Genomic DNA, 23,258 nt, shown 5'->3' with positions numbered 1-23,258 from the left:
TACACATGAATTATGATGTATTCCTGAGATTCATGCACTTTTTATACATTTTATATATATTAAGACAGATGTAGTCTATGAAATGTTTGATGTACATTTTATGTATTTTTTATACATTTATGTGAGTTGATGCATGATCGTATTCAAGCTTTTTTAGTTTATGTAGCTTTAAGATACTAATTAATTATACAACCTGATTGGATGAATAGATCTTCTGAAAGTATTTAAGTACCCATAAGAAAATGTGATGTTTTTAAAGATCTGAAGAAGCTTATATGCGAAAGCGCTTATCTGTTAAATAAAATTTCGTTTGTTTTTTATAAAAAATATACTCCTGTTCCGCTCCGTTTTTTCTCCAGTGCATGGACCTTTTGTTTTACTTGATTGTCTTTGGAAAACGGAGAAGTTTATCGGGTTATTCACATTCAGTTTTTTGTTTTTATTATATTATGGAATGAGTCAGGTAAAGAATATGCATGCAAATGAAGTTTGTTAGTATTACACCCGAGACACAAAGCAATTTTTTTTCCTGGAATTTTACTGCTTTTATCAGGATTTATACTGCAGTGAGAATATTCTACATCACAGCTTCCTTCAGTCACGTATCTTCTTGGAAATATAATATCCACACTTCAGTTAAATATTCAAAAGATTGTAACCGACCGCATAGGCAATTTGGCATTCTCTATCATTTCACAGGTTCATAGGTTGATACTAGGCTATCTGCCCTAGGGCATTTATAAGCCTAGCCAGAGTGTGTTTGGCTTTCGCCACCCTTTTAGATTAGTTGATACACATAATAGTGTAAGGGCAGTTAGTTTTAATTCTGAGAGTGATGTTATTAGGGGTTGGGAGGGTGGCCTAATGGTTTAAGTGTTTGTCTTACATACACAAGGTGCAGGGTTTGAGTCTCACAAGGGATAATTGGCTAGGCTTAAAAATGGCTCGCAAGGGCAGTTAGCCTAGTACTAATCTATGAACCTATGACTGTGCCTCTGTATAGTAGGTCATAGAAGATAGCCCTTTTAAGGTTAGTTTACTGTGCCTCTGTCTAGTAGGGACACAGAAGAGATCCCAGTTGTAAACCTATGATCTCCCATCCACTTGTCTAGATTTCTCTTGAAGAGCGTCATTGAGAGGCTCTGCCTAACATGGATTGGGATTTTGTTCCAGAGTGAGGGGAGCCTCTGGGATATGATTATGTCCCTCCAGCATGTCCTATTTATTTCTGTGCTGAGGTTTAAGTCCCTGGAGCATGTAGCTCTAAGGGATTGGATTTCCTGAGGTGGAGCATGTCCATTAATTGTGGGTTGGACATGGCTTTATACGTCAGGCACAGATCGCCTCTGAGTAGGCGGTAATCAACTGAGTAGAGCTGGAGTTTCTTTAGCCTAACTGCGTAGGGCATCTGTTTGAGTCCCTTGATCCTCTTGGTGAGGTACTTTTAGGGTCTTTCCAGTTTCTGCAAGTGTCAGGTAAGGTACATCCCAAATGTGGCATTGTATTCAATTATGGGCCTGATAAGTGATGAGTAGAGGGGTACAATGACCTCTTTTGATCTAGATGTGAACCCTTTCATGATAAGGTGGGCTATATAGAAGGTCTTTCTAACCACTTTGGCAATGTGATTGTCAAAGGAGAGATTGCTATCTACTTGGGTCCCCAAATTCCTAATTACTTCTTCCGTACTTAATGGATTACCACCTATGTGGTAATTTGTGGGCACTTTGTTTTTCCCAAAGGGGATAACTATGCACTTTTTGGCATTTAGCTTTAGGCCATGGCTCTGGCACCAGTTATCCATCTCTGTGAGACCCTTTTGGAGGATGCTTGTGTCAGTCAGCGAGTCGATTATGGCACCCAGTTTGCAGTCATCTGCGAACTTGGTCAGCCATAGTCCTCCCGTGTTAGCCTGTACCTCAGAGAAATATATACCGAACAAGAGAGGTCCCAGGACTGAGCCTTGTGGGACGCCACTTGTAACTGGTTTAGAGTCTGACATGGCACCTGCAATTCTGACCATGTGGGTTCTATCCCTGAGCCAGTTTGCAATCCATCTTGTGACATAGGGGTTGATATTTAAGCTGGTGAGCTTATTTATGATGCCCGAGTGGGGTATTGTGTCGAAGGCTTTTGCGAGGTCCAGGTAGGCTGTGTGGACTATCTTCCCTTCATCTATGGACTTGATGACTGTTTCAAAGAAGTCGACCAGGTTCAAGAGTCAAGATTTGCCCTTAACAAAGCCGAATTGGGTAGGATCCAGTGTTTGGAGGTTCCTAATGTCTTTGTTTATGAGTTCCATGATGATACACTCCATAGCTTTGCAGACCAGGCTAGTCAGGCTTATAGGGCGATAGTTTCCGGGGTCCATTGTGGCACCATCTTTGTGGAGTGGGACCACTGTTGCTGTATGTTATTCCTTGGGTACATATCCTGTAGTAAGGCTGAGATTGAACAGTGACTTTATGTGAGGGTTCAGTTCTTCTTGGAGCTCATGTAAGACGCAGCCCAGGACACCGTCCGGTCCCATTGATGCTGTGTTTTTTGCTTTGGAGAGGGCAGCTCTCACCTGTGCATCTGTGATGTCAGGGAGGCTACACTCTGTTGGGATAGACATTTGCTCTTTTGGGGAGGGGGGGGTTTGCACTGAACCTGTCTGCCAGGATGTTGGCAATGTCTGTGGGTTCAGTGTATTTTTTGTCATTTTGCACTTACTCAGAGCATATCTGGGAGTTGCCACCCAGGTTCCTGACATAACTTGTGTCAGAAAATTATTAGGTTAGCTTATGAAAACTATCTGAACCATTGCTTGAGTTCATGTGTAAAGTGAGGTTATGGAGATAAAAGTTTTTCATGTCACTAAGTGTGACGTGGCATAAACTGTTAATTTCTTTCAGTTTTGTCTCTTCACTGTGTTCTTTTGAGATCCAGTTACTACTGACAGCTGAAAATTCTGTTTACCTTACATCTTCACCTCTGCAGATTCATCTGAAGGTCTGCCTAAGTTTAAACCAGAACCAAACCAGACAATATTGCTGGCAATGTCCAAATAAGAGGCTTGTTACAGAATGTGCAGTAAGGCCCATAATAAGTCACATTCCTCTCCTCTGATAGCTGTGTTTTATAATTTGTACTCTGTCACAGTGAAATATTTATTTTCGACAACAAAGTACAAAGCTTAAAGCATACCAGTCTGGTAATACCTTATGTAGCAAGACATGTTTAACACAACACTAAACTGCAGCACCAGCTACATCATGTATCGCTGACCAGCATACCTCTAAACCATACAGATTGTTTAAGGCTCGCGTTAATTTTATGTATCGCTGACCACCATACAGCTAAACCATACAGATTGTTTAAGGCTCGTGCTGATTTTATGCATCGCTGACCACCATACCTCTAAACCATACAGAGTTTTGAAGAATCTTGCTGACTTTACCTCACATTTTTACCCTGTCCTTTGCAAAGTTTTTGATTTTTGGAAAATCACTGAAGATTACAGTCAGTCAGTCAATAATGCCAGACGGTAGAGTTTTATGCTGTAATCACTAGAAATGTCAAGATTTTTAGTGCAAATCCAGGAATATTAAGGCTGAATGGCTGAAACTGCAGACTTACATATATTAAGTCCAAGATGGCTGTTCCCCAAAATATTCCCTTTTCTCCAAGGCATGATTATCTCAGACTTGGTATATATAAGCTAGGGTGTGTGGAGGGGGCTTGCCCCCCGTAATGGAGCAGATGGGGTCTTGCCCTTACACAAAACAAGTTTAAAGGAGAAAACTGATGTGCAACACTTGCTTTTCCCCAGTGTTTTGGGTCTTTTTTTTGACATTCCGGGGCTCAGTGTTATAAGTGTCAACATTTCAGTAGAGAGCCACTTCCTGTTTGTTACTATTCAAAAAATGCATGCAGATGCAAAACCTGTTTTTCTAACTTTTAACTGAATTAGAGTAATATTTTAAAATTGACCCTGATTATGGGCCTTTGCGTCCATTGTTTCTGGCTTTGTCCAAAATTCTAGAGCAAAGAAGTTGAGAGGTATGCTGACCACATTACATTTATACAACACTCAGAGAAGATGTCATCCTGTTCAAAAATACAGTCTCACAATTACAACAAAGTAATTTGCTATGCAACAGTTGTGTTTTGTAACTCAGCTGAGAGTTTTAACATCTAAGAGCTGAAAAACAAAGATACCATTTAAGAGCAGGAAAATGTTTCACAGTTTTCTTTCTGTGCCAATTTATGTGGAAACCTTTATTGTATTGGGCATGCATTTGTCAATATCTGCCCTACAAGATTCATATTATGATCTAAGGCTGCCTAAAATGTAGGTAGATTTAGGCATTAAACTTACTAGGACAAAACTTCATTTTTATTTTTCAAATCAACCTGAAGCTGATGAATTTGTAACCATACATAACTTGGTTTCATTCCATTCCTCTAGCGTCTGATTCTGTTATTATTATATACAATGTGTTTATAACTCCCCTTAAGCCAATCAGGACACCAATAATGCTACAGTCTTTTCAACAAGAATACAAATGATTATAGTTAAATCACATGCTGTGACCTATGTGATTAGGCATCTGTAAAATGTTCATTCTGCTCATAACATGCAACCAAATTTCATTTAGCCTGCCTTCTGCATTCAGCTTTCAGGATGAAAAGTGAACTCCACCTGAAAACAAAGACCCTCATCTCTACCTGCCCCTCCTGGCAGCATTAACTTCCCATGAATCATTTCATCATGTTTATGACCCGAAATGCTGCAAACTCCATTTGACTTGACCGTGACAAGTAAGTGGTTGCCTAGAGTTCAGTTCCCTTCCATTTGTCATTGATTTGGTTATCTGTTTTAAAAAACAAAACAAAAACATATTGCGTTGTTAGATGGGGCAGTAGTGCAGGGCAAACAAAAATTCTGGGTTCTGCAAGATACTGTGCAGGTTTGGCTTTATCTGTATATTAAAAAAATATTCAATTCAGATTCTCGACTGATTGAGTGCTTAGGACATTGTTATTAATGTGATAACTTGTGGGGACGTCACTCTCCCCCAAAGGGGATGATGATGCATTTTTTGGAATTCAGTTTGAGGCCATATTTTTGGCACTAGTCATTTGTCTGAGTTAGACCCTATTGGAGAATGTCCATATCACTAGAGGAACTGATGACAGCACCCAGCTTGCAGTCATTTGCAAACTTGGTCAGCCATAGCCCACTGGTTTTGGCCTGCACCTCAGAAAAGAATATCCAAAATAACAGAGGCCCCAAGACTGAACCCTGGGTACGCCACTTGTTACAGGTCTACTGCTTGAGGTGGCTTCCCCTATTTTGACTATGTGGGTTCTATCAGTGAGCCAGTTTGCTGCCCATCTGGTAACATGTGGATTGATGTCTAGTTGAGAGAGTTTATCTATTATGTCCGAGTGGGGAATAGTGTCTAAGGCTTTGGCCAGGTCAAGGTAGATGGTGTGCACCATCTTCCCCTCATCCATGGCTTTGGTGACTGTCTCAAAGAGGTCAACCAAACTTAGCAGACATAACCTCCCCTTGATGAAGCCAAACTGCGTGGGGTCAAGTGTTTGGAGGTTACCAATGTCCTTGTTAATGAGGTCCATGATAATCTGTTACATGGCCTTGCAGATCAGGCTAGTTAGGCTGATGGGTCTATAATTTTCTGGATCAGTGGACACTGCACCTTTGTATAAAGGGATAACAGTGGCTGTCCTGTGATGAAGCCAGTTCTCAGGCTTTGGTTGAAAAGGGTGCCTAGTGGTGCTGCAAGTTCTTGCCTGAGTTCATGTAGGATGCAGCCTGTGATGTTATCTGGTCCCATGGAGGGTGTATTTTTTGCTTTTGAGAGAGCAGTAATGACCTGTTCCCTAGATATAAGGGGAAGGGGCAAGTACTGGGGATGTCCTGATTTACTGATGGGGGGACAGAGGGGTAAAGTTTTCACTGAATCTGTCAGCCAGCAAATTTGCTATATCTAAAGCATTTGTATATGTGATGTCCTTGACCACCAGTTCTGAAAAGATCTAGGTGCTTCCTTCAAATGCTGGCCAATGACAGTATACATACATACATACACAGAGTAAGGTAGGACAGAGATTTTCTATTTTAAGAGAGGTGTAGCAATGTTGTTTTAAAGAGGTGTTACAACAGTCTGAGAACAGAAATGCATAGCTGATTTCAGATGCAGAATTCAGATGGTTCATAGGTTCATAGGCTGGTACTAGGCAATCCGCCCTAGGGCCTATACAAGCCTAGCCATAACAATCCCCTGTCTATTTCTTCCCACAGTATTTACTTCCCTGGACCCCTGTCTAGCATGGGATGTCCTTCCACATTTATATTCTTTAAGTGTTTTCCTTCAAAATATGTGGAACTGCAAAATAGATAAAAAAACTACCTAGATACAAGTTAACAAAAGTACTGCTAGTAGAAAGGCAATGTCAGACAAGGTACTAAAGCAGAAAGTAATTAAGCAAAAGCTTTCAACCAAACATGATAAGGTAAATTGAAAATGTCCCCGAGAGGGTGAATTGGAAATACTCTGCAGCATTCAACAAAAGTGAACAAATATGGAATGTTCTGACCTCCTTATTACACAAGTACAAAAGAGGAAAAAGGTAAAAACATTGCAATTATAGTAAACCAGTGAAGAAATAACAAACTTTTTTTCTAATAAATAGAAATAAAATCACCAGAAATAGCCTGGGGCAGTTTTTAAGAAGCAAGCACTTTGCATGACAAAAGAGTTCTGGTGAGAGTTCTTATTGTTTGAGAATTGTGTTTAGGGGAGGGGACCAGTAGCCTGGAAAATTTTTATACACCAGGCTACACAAATCCTGCTGGCCTTAGTGCTATCAGCTGATAAGAGTGGGATCCTTATCTCAATCCTAATGCTGTAATTAGGTCAGTCCTCAGCCTTTTGGATAAGATCAAGTTTAGTTGTGGAACTCAGTCATAAGGGAAGGTTGGACAAGAGCTCTTCAATTTTCTTCTCCTAAGCTCGCTTTGCCTACTGTCCCAGACCACCTGGATATCCAAGGCCATTTTCAGGATAACAAGTCTCACTCCATTTGCCTGACTCTCTACAGGGACAGTCCTATCTTTCTCCCAGAAGAGAGAGTTAAAGGATTAAAGAAAGTATATAACATGCTACTATCCCTACTCTAATTTGCTTGAGATATTGTTCTATCGCTTGCCTGGTGCTAATAAAGGATCCCAGCCAGAATTGCCTGCAGCCATACCCTTCTTACTGTGACTTTTCTTGCAAAACTCATCTCCACCTCTGTAATCTGTCTTCTCTTTCACTTCGTACTGTACCCCAAGCATCCCTTTAACCACCCTGCTTACCTTCCTCTGTACTTACCTTCACCAGACTGATTGTTTTTCACACTGTCCTGCTGCCTACCTTCCTTGGGTATAACCTGCTCCGTTCACCCTGCGGGCTCACTCCGCTCCCCTACCCTACCCCCAAATCTCACCCACCCCATTGCATCTACACTTATACTCAACTAACCACTCCTACTTCCACTCTACAGATTACACTCCACCCCTTTCACCACCATCCTCTTCCTACCCCCGCCCCCTACACACCATCACCTCACACTTCTCCTCATATTTAATAAGGCAATACATATTCTTAGCCCTTTCTCTACATTATATATTCTACTTTATCAAAGCCTCAACGTGCTTACAGAACTTACATCATTCTCAATTCAACTGCTACTTCTTCTGAACCTTACTTACATCCACTACCTTAAACAGCCCAGCAGCACAACCCACACACCATTCCTTCACACAACCAACTCACTCCCTGCAACTCACACTAATTTGTCTCAATCTCCCCTGGACTGTATCCCATTAACATCCATCTATTTTTTCACTACAAACTAAGCACTCCTTATAAATTCTCTAGCCCCTCTCTAACCTCCAATACCCACACAAATCTAACAATATACAACATAGAAACAAGGCAACCCAAACACCTCATCAGCATAATCTAACACCTAACAACCATATTTCTATCTGGAGATATACACTCTAACCCTGGCCCAGACACCACTTCCTCTATATCTAAATCCATCCTACTAGCTTCTATAAATCCCCAAAGCATAGCTAACAAAATCCCCAACCTCCATGCCTGGCTTCTCCACAACAAACCTGACATCCCCCTACCCAAACACAACTCCTGAAGAAACAGCTGCCCTCCTTAATTCCCACTTTATTTCCTCCATCCAAAATCTCCTACCCTCTCAACCTAACTCCTCCTCTTTACCAGACACAGCACCCACCCCCAATATTACTTCTTTTTCCTTCAAGCCAGTTCCCACTTCTTACATCAAATCTCTACTGCTCAAACTCAAACCCTGCTCCCCCTCTACTGACAAATTACCTCCTACCTTCCTGAAACTTGCAGCTGACTCTATTGCCTACCCAGTGTCTATACTAATAAATAGATCTATGCTAGATTCTACTGTTCCTACCCTATGGAAGACTTTCTATACTACCCCTCTCCATAAAGGAGGTAACTCCACTGACCCTTCCAACTATTGACATATTGCCATTCTATCCCCTCTATCTAAGATACTAGAAAAATGTATCCACACACAGCTTCTCAATCACCTACTCAATCACAACCTACTCACCCCTACCCAACATGGTTTTTGCCCCTATCACAGCACAACTACTGCACTACTCTCCTTCACTCACACCATTGCAGAATCCTTGGACAATAATAAACTTACCTCCTGTCTTTTTCTTGACCTCTCCAAAGCTTTTGATACAGTATCTCATCCTTTACTTCTATCTAAACTTACCAACTTTCACATATCCTCCTCCGCCCTCAGCTGGTTCACTAGCTATCTATCTGGATGTAAACAATCTGTCAAATGGCTCTCCTCCTCTTCTCCTTTCCTGCCTATCTCTACTGGTGCTCTACAAGGTTCTATTTTAGGCCCTGTTTTATTCAACATCTTCACCAATGAACTCTTCACCTCTTGCAATCAGTCATCTCTCATACAATATGCTGATGACTCCACTATTATTTCTATAGCCAATAACATCTCTGACCTACACTCTCTAACCCAAAAAGCTCTACTCTCCACCGAACAATGGCTTTCAAAAAACCTTTTAATCCTCAATCCCAAAAAACAAACCCTTGCTCTTCCTGCCCCATTCTCTTGTTCATCATAGATCATCCTTTGTCATTAAGTCTTGTAACAATACAGCCATCCAACCTGACACCCAAACTAAACTCTTAGGGGTCATCATTGACAATGAACTAAAATGTAATCAACACATACAGCAATGCATAAAGAAAACCCATCAGAAACTAGGTCTCTTATACTGGAACAAAAAATACCTCACTCCTGAGGCTAGACTCACCCTAGGACAAGCACTTCTCCTACCCTCTCTCCTCTATGCCACCCCAAGTCTCACAAATATTCAAACAACTACCCCGAACAAACTCCAACAAACCTACCACAAAATAGCCAGATTCATCACTAACTCCCCAAAGAACACACACCACTGTATTGCCTTATAGTCTCTACAATGGCTGGAACTCCCACAACTACTACATCTCTACCAATTTCACATGTTGCACTCTATGCTCTTTAAACCTTCCTGCTGTCCATCTTTATCTCTCCTAGTCTCTATCTATACCCCTTCTCAAACTCTCTGCACCTCCAATCAGCAATTGCTCAATATCTACCACCCCAATAAGTCAGTAGGTAAGCAACTCTATAAACACTCTCTGGCCCAAGCTTGGAATAAACTTCCCCTGGACATACGCTCTATCTCTCACACTCCGCCATGTAAAAAAGAACTTAAGGCACATTTACTTAACTCCAGAAACTGTCCCTGCTATGACCCTACATAGCTCTCCCCTCCCCCCACTTCACATCACTCTCAGTTGATCCTACTCCCACTGTTCACTCACCCTCACTCATACAGTAACAAAGAATTTGTCCTGAAAAAAAAAATCAATTTATTTTTTCTTTCAATTTTCAATTATAATCTTCACATGTAGTTGTTTATTTCCTTTCTATTGTTTGCTATTATTGTTTGTATTTCTTGTTTGCTTACTGTAATTAAATATTGTACCTTCTGGAGCTTTTCTCCTCGGGTCTCCACTAAAAAAGGGACATTTTCCCAGTTGGACTAACCCGGTTAACAAATGTCAATAAATAAATAAATAAATAAACCTTAGCTATCTCTGAAACCTGGTTAAAACGTCATATAAAAGATGCTGAAATAGTACCACCTAACTACTCCATCATCAGAAAAGATAGGGCCCACAAAAAGGGAGGTGGAGTAGCTCTACTCTATGCATCCTCACTATCCATTACTCCATATAACAAACCCATTCCTTACTTCACCAATGCAGAATTAATATTAGCTCTATTTCAATTAAATAAACACAAACACATATGCATAGCCTCCCTTTACATCCCCCCTGGAGACAATATCTCAATACTTGAGGATATCCTTTCCTGGCTTTCTACCAATATCAGTAATGAAACTATTATGGGAGACACAAATATTAATTGGTCCTCCATTCATTCCCCTACACAACCCCTAAACATCAAACTATATAAGTACTCTCAGCTCATCAACTTCACTACCAGGCCCTCTAAAGACTTCTCCAGTGGCAGCACCCTAGACTGGGTCTTAGTCTCTCACCCCCACTACTACCCTGATAGTGGAACTCTTCCCGATTCCCTCAGCGACTACTTTCCCATCTTTACTAGACGTCTTCCTTCTCCATTACAAGTAACTCATAATTACATCAGCACTCGCTTCCTAAAAAACTTCAACCCAAAAGCCTTCTCAGACTCCCTAAAATCAATTAATTGGAACCCTCTAAAAACTCTGACACTGGATAATGCTGTCGCACACTTCAATACAACTTTCCTAAAACTGCTTGATAGTTTTGCCCCCATAAAATAACAAAAGAATAAGAAACAAAATCGCCCTGGCTAACAAAAAGCATGATAACTGCCATGCGACTTAGAGACAAAGCCTGGGCATGTTACCACAGAAACAAAACTCCCACTACCCTTAATGAATTCAAAACACTTCACAATAGAGTTAAAAAAAATTATGACAGCAGATTGACAGAATTACTTCTCCTTACTCCAAAACAACCATAAAACCAATCCACAAAAATTCTGGATAAGTATCACTACCCTCCTAAAACCTGGCTCAACTGAAAACCCAAACCCAGACCCAAATGCACTAGATAGAGATCTGGCCACCCAATTCAACTCTTTTTTCATAGACTCTATTTCCAAACTAACATCATCCTTCTCTAATAACCCTTCACCCCCTACTTCTGCATTCCCCCCCTTGTTACCCCCTTCACCTCCAGTCTCTCATTCCCTAACCTCTCAACCCACACCATTTTCTGTAAAACCTATTCCTACTTCTACCATAAAAAAACTCCTGCAAAAGCTAAAACCATGCACCATTGCCCCCAATAACATTCTCTCATCCTTCCTCAGCATAGCTGCCAAAGCCATTGCCTTCCCCATCAGCATCCTAATCAATCAATCTATCCAAGAAGGTCTTGTACCCAAACTCTGGAAAAGGGATTTCATCATTCCCCTGCACAAAGGAGGCAATAATAACAATATTACTAACATCCGTCCCATCGCCATCCTCTCTCCTATATCAAAACTCCTAGAGAAATGTATCCATCTTCAACTCCTTCCCTATCTCTTAGACAATAACTTATTAACTTCCACCCAACACGGATTCAGACCCAGTCACAGCACCATGACTGCCCTCCTATCCTTCCTGGAAACTGTAAATAAAGCCAGGGATTCTGGCACTACTGTATCTACCCTCCTTCTTGACCTCTCTAAGGCCTTCGATACTACCTCTCACAACCTTCTCCTGACTAAACTATCTAACCTAAACATATCCCCATCCTCTTTCAATTGGTTCACCAGCTATCTCTCCAACAGGCAACAAGCTGTCAAGTGGAAAAAAGCCATCTCCTCTTTCCTTAACACCCCCACTGGTGTCCCCCAGGGTTCCATTTTGGGTCCTCTCCTCTTCAATATATTCATAAATTATTTCTTCCGCGCAATGCCTCATGCCTACCTTATTCAATATGCAGATGATTCAACAATTATTTTTGCAGCCACATCCATCCCCACTCCCTTAAAACTGACTCAAGATGCGTTCTCTACCACAGAACAGTGGATGAAAGACAATCATCTAGCACTCAATGCATCAAAAACCAAACTCATGGTATTTACCCCCTCTAAAACCAACACCATTGATAGAAAACTATTCTCCATCACCAGCCAGAATAACACACCTCTTGAAATGGAACCTGAAACCAAACTACTAGGAGTCCAGATCAATGACCAGCTTAAATTCAATACCCACCTACAACTAAACATAAAAAAAAAACACCAAAAACTTGGCATGCTCTACCGACACAATCGATACCTCACTACATCTACTAAGCTCACTCTCGCTGCTACATTTCTCCTCCCGTCCCTTCTTTATGATGCCCCTTTCCTAACAAACCTACAATCATCTCTCAAAACAAAACTGTCCTCTTGTTATAATAAAATTGTCAAATTTGCCACTAGCCACAAATCATCTACCCATCACTGTGCATCTCTCCACAAACTAAACTGGCTAGAGCTTCCCGACTATCTCTCCTATACTCAGCTTACTTATGTACAGAAACTCATTTTTCAACCCTCCCTCTGCTCTACCTTTAAAATGCACCAGCCACAAAGACTCCTAAGATCTAGCAACCAAAACCTAATAGAATTGTACAAACCCCTTTATTCCCCAGGACAAAACCTCCTGTCCTTTGCCCTGGCACGCCTATGGAACTCCCTCCCTTCCTCCATCCGTACTATCACCAACCTCCCTTCCTTTAAAAAATCACTTCACTCACATCTAACATCCACGTGGGAATGCTCCTGCTCCCACCCCTAATAGCCTATTCTCCACTTCCTACAGGCAACTATATCATATATTTACAGACACCAAATACTGAGCCAACTGTAAATAATCTCTTATAATTCTCAAATCCTACTATTCCATTTCAAGAAACTGTATATTTACTAAAGCAATGTTTTGTTTTTCTACAAAATGTAATCTAAAAATTGTATTGTACCTGCTTAAATCTTTGTTTTCTACAAAATGTAACCTGAAATCTGTATTGTAACTGCTTAATCTTTGTTTTGTCTTGAACCTACAAATGATTGAAATTGTAAACTGCTGTAATCTTTTTGTAACCTTTGTTTTGGAGCTTTTCTCCCCAGGACTCCATTGAAAATGGGTTCTTATTGGCCCAATGGACTATCCTGGTTAACCAACTGTAAATAAATAAATAAATAAAATAAATAAAAGTGTCTTATGTAGACCATCTCTCATTCCAACCAGGGAAATTACAACTACAATTCGTTCACTTACATTGTCAAGAAAGAATTTATTTTGTTTGGTTGTTTCTGTGCTTTGTATTCCAAGTCTCATGGAAGTCTTTAATATGTATTTTTATTCAAAACAGGTGTTACTGCCATATGTCTTTGTTTGATTATTTGCTTAGCTACTGTTAAACAGTATTCATAAACGTAGTAGACCACATATACATCTGGCTTGCAGTGCAGTTAACATATTATGGAATGAGTCAGGTAAAGAATATGCATGCAAATGAAGTTTGCTAGTATTACACCTGAGACACAAAGCAATTTTTTTTCCTGGATTTTTACTGCTTTTATCAGGATTTATACTGCAGTGAGAATATTCTACATCACAGCTTCCTTCAGTCACGTATCTTCTTGGAAATATAATATCCACACTTCAGTTAAATATTCAAAAGATTGTAACCGACCCCATAGGTGATTTGGCATTCTCTATCATTTCACAGGTTCATAGGTTCATAGGTTGACACTAGGCTATCTGCCCTAGGGCATTTATAAGCCTAACCAGAGTGTGTTTGGCTTTCACCACACTTTTAGATTAGTTGACTGTGCCTCTGTATAGTAGGTCATAGAAGATAGCCCTTTTAAGGTTAGTTTACTGTGCCTCTGTCTAGTAGGGACACAGAAGAGATCCCAGGGGTAAACCTACGATCTCCCATCCACTTGTCAAAATTTCTCTTGAAGAGCGTCATTGAGAGGCTCTGCCTAACATGGACTGGGATTTTGTTCCAGAGTGAGGGGAGCCTCTGGGATATGATTCTGTCCCTCCAGCATGTCCTATTTATTTCTGTGCTGAGGTTTAAGTCCCTAGAGCATGTAGCTCTAAGGGATTGGATTTCATGAGGTGGAGCATATCCATTAATTGTGGGTTGGACATGGCTTTTTACGTCAGGCACAGATCGCCTCTGAGTAGGCGGTAAGCAACTGAGTAGAGCTGGAGTTTCTTTAGCCTAACTGCGTAGGGCATCTGTTTGAGTCCCTTGATCCTCTTGGTGAGGTACTTTTGGGGTCTTTCCAGTTGCTGCAAGTGTCGGGTAATGTACATCCCAAATGTGGCATTGTATTCAATTATGAGCCTGATAAGTGATGAGTAGAGGGGCACAATGACCTCTCTTGATCTAGATGTGAACCCTTTCGTGATAAGGTGGGCTATATAGAAGGTCTTTCTAACCACTTTGGCAATGTGATTGTCAAAGGAGAGATTGCTATCTACTTGGGTCCCCAAATTCCTAATTACTTCTTACATACTTAATGGATTACCACCTATGTGGTAATTTGTGGGCACTTTGTTTTTCCCAAAGGGGTAACTATGCACTTTTTGGCATTTAGCTTTAGGCCATGGCTCTGGCACCAGTTATCCATCTCTGTGAGACCCTTTTGGAGGATGCTTGTGTCAGTCAGTGAGTCGATTATGGCACCCAGTTTGCAGTCATCTGCGAACTTTGTCAGCCATAGTCCTCCCGTGTTAGCCTGTACCTCAGAGAAATATATACCGAACAAGAGAGGTCCCAGGACTGAGCCTTGTGGGATGCCACTTGTAACTGGTTTAGAGTCTGACATGGCACCTGCAATTCTGACCATGTGGGTTCTATCCCTGAGCCAGTTTGCAACCCATCTTGTGACATAGGGGTTGATATTTAAGCTGGTGAGCTTATTTATGATGCCCGAGTGGGGTATTGTGTCGAAGGCTTTTGCGAGGTCCAGGTAGGCTGTGTGGACTATCTTCCCTTCATGTATGGACTTGATGACTGTTTCAAAGAAGTCAACCAGGTTCAAGAGGCAAGATTTGCCCTTAACAAAGCCGAATTGGGTAGGATCCAGTGTTTGGAGGTTCCCAATGTCTTTGTTTATGAGTTCCATGATGATACACTCCATAGCTTTGCAGACCAGGCTAGTCAGGCTTATAGTGCAATAGTTTCCGGGGTCCGTTGAGGCACCATCTTTGTGGAGTGGGACCACTGTTGCTGTATGTTATTCCTTGGGTACATATCCTGTAGTAAGGCTGAGATTTAACAGTGACTTTATGTGAGGGTTCAGTTCTTCTTGGAGCTCATGTAAGATGCAGCCTGGGACACCGTCTGGTCCCATTGATGCTGTGTTTCTTGCTTTGTAGAGAGCAGCTCTCACGTGTGCATCTGTGATGTCAGGGAGGCTACACTCTGTTGGGATAGACATTTGCTCTTTTGGGGGGGGGTTGCACTGAACCTGTCTGCCAGGATGTTGGCAATGTCTGTGGGTTCAGTGTATTTTTTGTCATTTTGCACTAACTCAGAGCACATCTGGGAGTTGCCACCCAGGTTCCTGACATAACTTGTGTCAGAAAATTATTAGGTTAGCTTATGAAAACTATCTGAACCATTGCTTGAGTTCATGTGTAAAGTGAGGTTATGGAGATAAAAGTTTTTCATGTCACTAAGTGTGACATGCGGCATAAACTGTTAATTTCTTTCAGTTTTGTCTCTTCACTGTGTTCTTTTGGGATCCAGTAACTACTGACAGCTGAAAATTCTGTTTACCTTACATCTTCACCTCTGCAGATTCATCTGAAGGTCTGCCTAAGTTTAAACCAGAACCAAACCAGACAATATTGCTGGCAATGTCCAAATAAGAGGCTTAGGTTCATAGGTTCATAGGTTCATACTAGGCTATCTGCCCTGGGGCAATTATAAACCTAGCCCGATTCTGTATGGCTTACGCCACCCCTTGATTTGAGTATACTGTGCCCTTTTTAAGGTTTAGTTTACTGTGCCTCTGTCTAATAGTGACACGGGAGTAATCCCTGGGACAAACCTACGATCCCCCATCCACTTATCGAGATTCTTCTTGAAGAGATTCAGTGAGGTGCTCTGCCTCACATGAACTGGAATTCTATTCCTGAGCGAAGGGAGCCTCTGGGTTATGAACCTGTCCCTCCAGCAAGTTCTATTTATTTCTGTGCTGAGGTTCAAGTCCCTCGAGCGTGTGGCTCTAAGGAATTTAGATTTACTGAGGTGGAGCATGTCCATTAATTCTGGATTTGACATAGCTTTGTATGTCAGGCATAGATCGCCTCGAAGTAGGCGGTATGCAACTGAGTAGAGCTGGAGTTTTTTTAACTGATCCTCTTGGTGAGATACTTTTGGGGTCTTTCTAATTGCTGCAGGTGTTGGGTAAGGTACATCCCAAAAGGTGCATTGTATTCTATGATGGGCCTGATGAGGGATGAATAAAGGGGCATGATTACCTCTCTTGATATAGATGTGAAACCCTTCGTGATGAGGTGGGCTATGTAGAAGGTCTTTCTAACCACTTTGGCAATGTGGTTTTCAAAGGAGAGATTGCTATCAACTTGGGTCCCCAGGTCCCTAATAACTTTCTCTGTACTTAATGGGTTTCCGCCTATGTGGTAATTTGTGGGCACATTGTTTTTGCCAAAGGGTATGACTATACATTTTTTGGCATTTAGCTTTAAACCATGGCACTGGCACCAGTTATCTGTCTCTGTGAGACCTTTTTGAAGGATGTTTGTGTCAGCTGGAGAGTTGATTATGGCACCCAGTTTGCAGTCATCTGCGAACTTGGTGAGTCATAGTCCTCCCACGTTTGCCTGTACCTCGGAAAAGTATATACCGAACAAGAGTGGCCCCAGGACAGAACCCTGTGGGATGCCACTTGTGACCGGTTTCGAGTCTGACATGGCTCCAGCAACTCTCACTCTGTGGGTTCTGTCTTTGAGCCAGTTTGCGACCCATCTTGTGACATTGGGGTTTATATTTAAGCTGGATAGCTTATCTATGATGCCCGAGTGGGGTATTGTGTCAAATGCCTTTGCAAGGTCCAGATAGGCTGTGTGGACTACCTTCCCTTCATCTATGGCTTTGGTGACTGTTTCAAAGAAGTCAACCAGGTTCAAAAGGCAGGATCTGCCCTTGACAAAGCCGAACTGGGTAGGATCTAGTGTCTGTAGGTCCCCAATGTCTTTGTTTATGAGCTCCATGATGATCCTCTCCATAGCCTTGCAGACTAAGCTAGTCAGGCTTATGGGGCAATAGTTTCCAGGGTCCGTAGAGGCTCCACCTTTGTGGAGTGGAACCACTGTTGCTGTACGCCATTCTGTGGGCACATATCCTGTAGTGAGGCTGAGATTGTATAGCTGTTTTATTTGAGGGATTAGTTCCTCTTGTAGTTCATGTAGGATGCAACCTGGGACACCATCTGGTCCCATGGAAGCAGTGTTTTTGCTTTGGAGAGGGCAGCCTTCACCTGAGCATCTGAGATGTTTGGGAGGCAGCCCTCTGCTGGGATAGATACTTGCTCTTTTGGAGTGGAGAAGTTTGCACTGAACCTGTCTGCCAGGATATTGGCGATGTCTGTGGGTTCAGTGTATTTTTGTCATTTAGAATCAACTCAGAACAAGTCTGGGAGTTGCATCCCAGGTTTCTAACATAACTGAAAAAGCCTTATGATTGTCTTTGGTGTCCTGTGCAATTTTTCTCTGAAGCTGGCCTTGGAGGATTTTATGAGGGATCGTAATTTTTTGCTAGTACTGATCAGAGATGCCTTCCCTATTAGGGATTTTGCTCTATCATGTAGTAGCTTCCTCCTTCTGTTGTACAGTTTATTCATGGCAGGGGTCCACCAGACTGGACGCCTGCCTTTGGATGATTGGGTCTTGGTTTTGTTTGGGATAGCATGATCCATGCATTCCTGGAGATGTCCGTAGAATGCATTTATATAGGATTCTGCAGTTTGGGCTGTAGTTTCCACTGGCCCTGGGGCCTTGAAGGATGCCACTTCAGTTTTGAGAAGTGAGAAGTTTGCTTTTGAGAAGTTTTTCACTGTGGTTTTCTGGGCTGGGGGTGGGGTCGGGATGTGCACATCCAGTGAAATTAATTTATGGTCTGATCTTACCAATGAGGGATATACTTCTGGTGTGGAGCATAGAGTCCCCATGTTGTTAATGATCAGGTCTAGTATGTTGTCCCCTCTTGTGGGAGTGGTGACTAGTTGTTCCATAGCATTTGAGTTTATAATTTCCAGGAATCTTTGGGCTAAGGTGCTGGGGCTTGAGTAGTGCTCCCAGTCAATGTTTGGGTAGTTGAAGTCACCCAATATAATGGTGTTCGGAGAGATCTTCATGTTCTCCAATGTTTTCAGGAAAGCCGAATGGGATTCCTGACTTTGAGAGGGTGGTCTGTAGGATGCTATAAACTGAAAAGCAGTCTTGCCCACTGTTAGTTGCACATGGATGGTCTCTGATACTTTGTGCAATGCCACTAACCTGGATGTGTGGATATCCTTGATAAATATGGAAACTCCCCCTCCTTTTGTGGTTCGGTCCGGGTTTTGGGGCCAAAAAGTATGATACGAGGTATAGCCTGGTAGTGCTGGGGTGCTCTCTGGAGACTTGAACCAGGTTTCTGTCACTGCACAGATATCGATGTTCTCCATACTGAGGAGAGCTTCGAGTGCGTGCATCTTGAGGTTAAGACTTCTGGCGTTTAGCAGCATTACCCTTAGTTTCTTGTTCCTTGTGCTGTCTATGGGGGTGGGTTTGACTTTTGAGCCTTGCCTAAAAAAGGCACTATGGGGGTGGCAAGAGCCTTTGCCAATATCCGAAAGCCCAGTGATGACAGGTGCAAGCCATCCCTAGCGAAGCAACGTGGCTTGTCGAGCATGTCATCCCAGGCTGACAGACACTGGATCCCCTTTGAATGACACCAAAATTTTAGCCAATTGTTAAAATAGATCATTTTGTCTTTGTACTGTGGCATCATTCTAGGTGAGGGTAAGATGCTGCTCAAGGTCAGAGTCATACCAGCCTGGGCTACATGATCAGAGAGGTCCTCTATGTCTCTTTTCATGTAGTCCAGGGAGGTACGTCTCAGGTCTTTCACACCAGCATGTACAATGACTGAGTCATATTTGTATTTGCTTTGGAGTGACCTGAGTGCTTGCGTTATGTGTCGGATCCTAGCACCCGACAGGCAGCTCACCGTGACCTTCTCTTTATTCAGCCTGGTGAGCGGGACATCAATGTGTCTGACAATAGAGTCACCTATAACAAGAGTATCAGGTGTGTTATTCAGCCTTAAGGGCTGTGGCTGCTTGGCACACTGACTTTGTGGGTTATGTGTTGTGTGTGTTTTGTTTTGAGGTAGCGTTTGCTTGGATGTCTGCTTTGGTGGTCTCTGTTGCTTAGGTAGATTTTTATTTAGAGCCTCAGTATGTTTTGTGTATTTATGTGTTTGGTTCGCTGATGTGGTGGGACTATGTGATACTGGAATTGTGTTGTGTGAGGTTACCTTCTCCTCCTGACTGGTTACACCAGTTTTGAGATGAGAGAGCTCAGCCTCCAGTTTGGCTAAATAGTTGCATCTCTCACATATATTTGAACCTGTTTGGAGGAGGAGAGGGTTGTCCGTGTACATGAGACAGTTGTAACATTGCCTCAAAATTCCCAGATTCACCAGCTGGACTGGAGAGGAAACCATTGACTGACCTTTGGACATGCTAGAGTAACAGGGAAACTGAATTTAAGACGGACCAATAGAGGACAGGGTAATCGTAGAGTATAAGAGTAAGTAGTGCTTATGGTTTAATAGTGCTAACTTGTAGGATTACTTAATTGGACCAATGAAGGGCCTTAGAATGAGAATATGGTGTTTAAATTGAGAGAAAGAGCAGTTCTAAGGGAAAAAGTGAAGAGCAGACTTTGTGGAGCCAGGAATAGTTTAAACCCAATTTGGCGGCACTGCCCGTTGTTGTGCTATGCTCAAAAATGCGCAAAACCGCACAAAAGAGGGTTTTAAGAGAGGAAGATGAAGGAGTTTTGGAATTGACCCAAAATGGCCAATAAAACTACAGTTTCAAGTCAGTAACCACTCCCACAGGGGCAGGCGGGCTGCTCAATGTTTTTCACTGCCACTGATCAACAGAGAACTTTCCTTTAGCCCAAGCAAAAAATGGCCTCACAGAAACTTACAAACAGTTCAAGAACAGCAAGCCTGTAACTGAACTTTTTTAAATCTCAGAAAAGTGGGAAAAAAGCTAGATTTTTTTTGTTTTTTTGTTTTTTCAGAGATAGCACAGGTTAACAAGTATCAACAAGTTATAACAGTGCAGTAAATGACCCCACACAAGAGTGCTAGGCCAAAGACAGATAAAATGCAAGTTTTGAGAAAAAAACAATTTTAAAAATAAGTGCAAACAGGAAATTCAGTAAACAGCTCTAGGTTGTGCTCTAAATACAGGGCTTGTTACAGAATGTGCAGTAAGGCCCATAATAAGTCACATTCCTCACCTCTGATTGCTGTGTTTTATAATTTGTACTCTGTCACAGTGAAATATTTATTTTCGACAACAAAGTACAAAGCTTAAAGCATACCAGTCTGGTAATACCTTATGTAGCAAGACATGTTTAACACAACACTAAACTGCAGCACCAGCTACATCATGTATCGCTGACCACCATACCTCTAAACCATACAGATTGTTTAAGGCTCGTGCTAATTTTATGTATCGCTGACCACCATACAGCTAAACCATACAGATTGTTTAAGGCTCGTGCTGATTTTATGTATCGCTGACCACCATACCTCTAAACCATACAGAGTTTTGAAGAATCTTGCTGACTTTACCTCACATTTTTACCCTGTCCTTTGCAAAGTTTTTGATTTTTGGAAAATCACTGAAGATTACAGTCAGTCAGTCAGTAATGCCAGACGGTAGAGTTTTATGCTGTAATCACTAGAAATGTCAAGATTTTTAGTGTAAATCCAGGAATATTAGGGCTGAATGGCTGAAACTGCAGACTTACATATATTAAGTCCAAGATGGCTATTCCCCAAAATATTCCCTTTTCTCCAAGGTATGATTATCTCAGACTTGGTATATATAAGCTAGGGTGTGTGGAGGGGGCTTGCCCCCCGTAATGGAGCGGATGGGGTCTTGCCCTTACACAAAATAAGTTTAAAGGAGAAAACTGATCTGCAACACTTGCTTTTCCCCAGTGTTTTGGGTCTTTTTTTTGACATTCCGGGGCTCAGTTTTATAAGTGTCAACATTTCAGTAGAGAGCCACTTCCTGTTTGTTACTATTCAAAAAATGCATCCAGATGCAAAACCTGTTTTTCTAACTTTTAACTGAATTAGAGTAATATTTTAAAATTGACCCTGATTATGGGCCTTTGCCTCCATTGTTTTTGGCTTTGTCCAAAATTCTAGAACAAAGAAGTTGAGAGGTATGCTGACCACATTACATTTATACAACACTCAGAGAAGATGTCATCCTGTTCAAAAATACAATCTCACAATTACAACAAAGTAATTTGCTATGCAACAGTTGTGTTTTGTAACTCATCTGAGAGTTTTAACATCTAAGAGCTGAAAGACAAAGATACCTTTTAAGAGCAGGAAAATGTTTCACAGTTTTCTTTCTGTGCCAATTTATGTGGAAACCTTTATTGTATTGGGCATGCATTTGTCAATATCTGCCCTACAAGATTCATATTATGATCTAAGGCTGCCTAAAATGTAAGTAGATTTAGGCATTAAACTTACTAGGACAAAACTTCATTTTTATTTTTCAAATCAACCTGAAGCTGGTGAATTTGTAACCATACATAACTTGGTTTCATTCCATTCCTCTAGCGTCTGATTCTGTTATTATTATATACAATGTGTTTATAACTCCCCTTAAGCCAATCAGGACACCAATAATGCTACAGTCTTTTCAACAAGAATACAAATGATTATAGTTAAATCACATGCTGTGACCTATGTGATTAGGCATCTGTAAAATGTTCATTCTGCTCATAACATGTAACCAAATTTCATTTAGCCTGCCTTGTGCATTCAGCTTTCAGGATGAAAAGTGAACTCCACCTAAAAACAAAGACCCTCATCTCTACCTGCTCCCTCCTGGCAGCATTAACTTCCCATGAATCATTTCATCATGTTTATGACCCGAAATGCTGCAAACTCCATTTGACTTGACCGTGACAAGTAAGTGGTTGCCTAGAGTTCAGTTCCCTTCCATTTGTCATTGATTTGGTTATCTGTTTTAAAAAACAAAACAAAAACATATTGCGTTGTTAGATGGGGCAGTAGTGCAGGGCAAACAAAAATTTTGGGTTCTGCAAGATACTGTGCAGGCTTGGCTTTATCTGTATATTAAAAAAATATTCAATTCAGATTCTCGACTGATTGAGTGCTTAGGACATTGTTATTAATGTGATAACTTGTGGGGACGTCACTCTCCCCCAAAGGGGATGATGATGCATTTTTTGGAATTCAGTTTGAGGCCATATTTTTGGCACTAGTCATTTGTCTGAGTGAGACCCTATTGGAGAATGTCCATATCACTAGGGGAATTGATGACAGCACCCAGCTTGCAGTCATTTGCAAACTTGGTCAGCCATAGCCCACTGGTTTTGGCCTGCACCTCAGAAAAGAATATCCAAAATAACAGAGGCCCCAAGACTGAACCCTGGGTACGCCGCTTGTTACAGGTCTACTGCTTGAGGTGGCTTCCCCTATTTTGACTACGTGGGTTCTATCAGTGAGCCAGTTTGCTACCCATCTGGTAACATGTGGATTGATGTCTAGTTGAGAGAGTTTATCTATTATGTCCGAGTGGGGAATAGTGTCAAAGGCTTTGGCCAGGTCAAGGTAGACGGTGTGCACCATCTTCCCCTCATCCATGGCTTTGGTGACTGTCTCAAAGAGGTCAATCAAATTTAGCAGACATAACCTCCCCTTGATGAAGCCAAATTGTGTGGGGTCAAGTGTTTGGAGGTTGCC

This window comes from Protopterus annectens, chromosome 7.part1 (assembly GCF_019279795.1).
Source record: "Protopterus annectens isolate FY-2018-M chromosome 7.part1, PAN1.0, whole genome shotgun sequence".
NCBI lineage: Eukaryota > Metazoa > Chordata > Ceratodontiformes > Protopteridae > Protopterus > Protopterus annectens.
The sequence above is the reverse complement of the archived record's forward strand: the minus strand, read 5'-3'. Positions refer to the sequence as shown.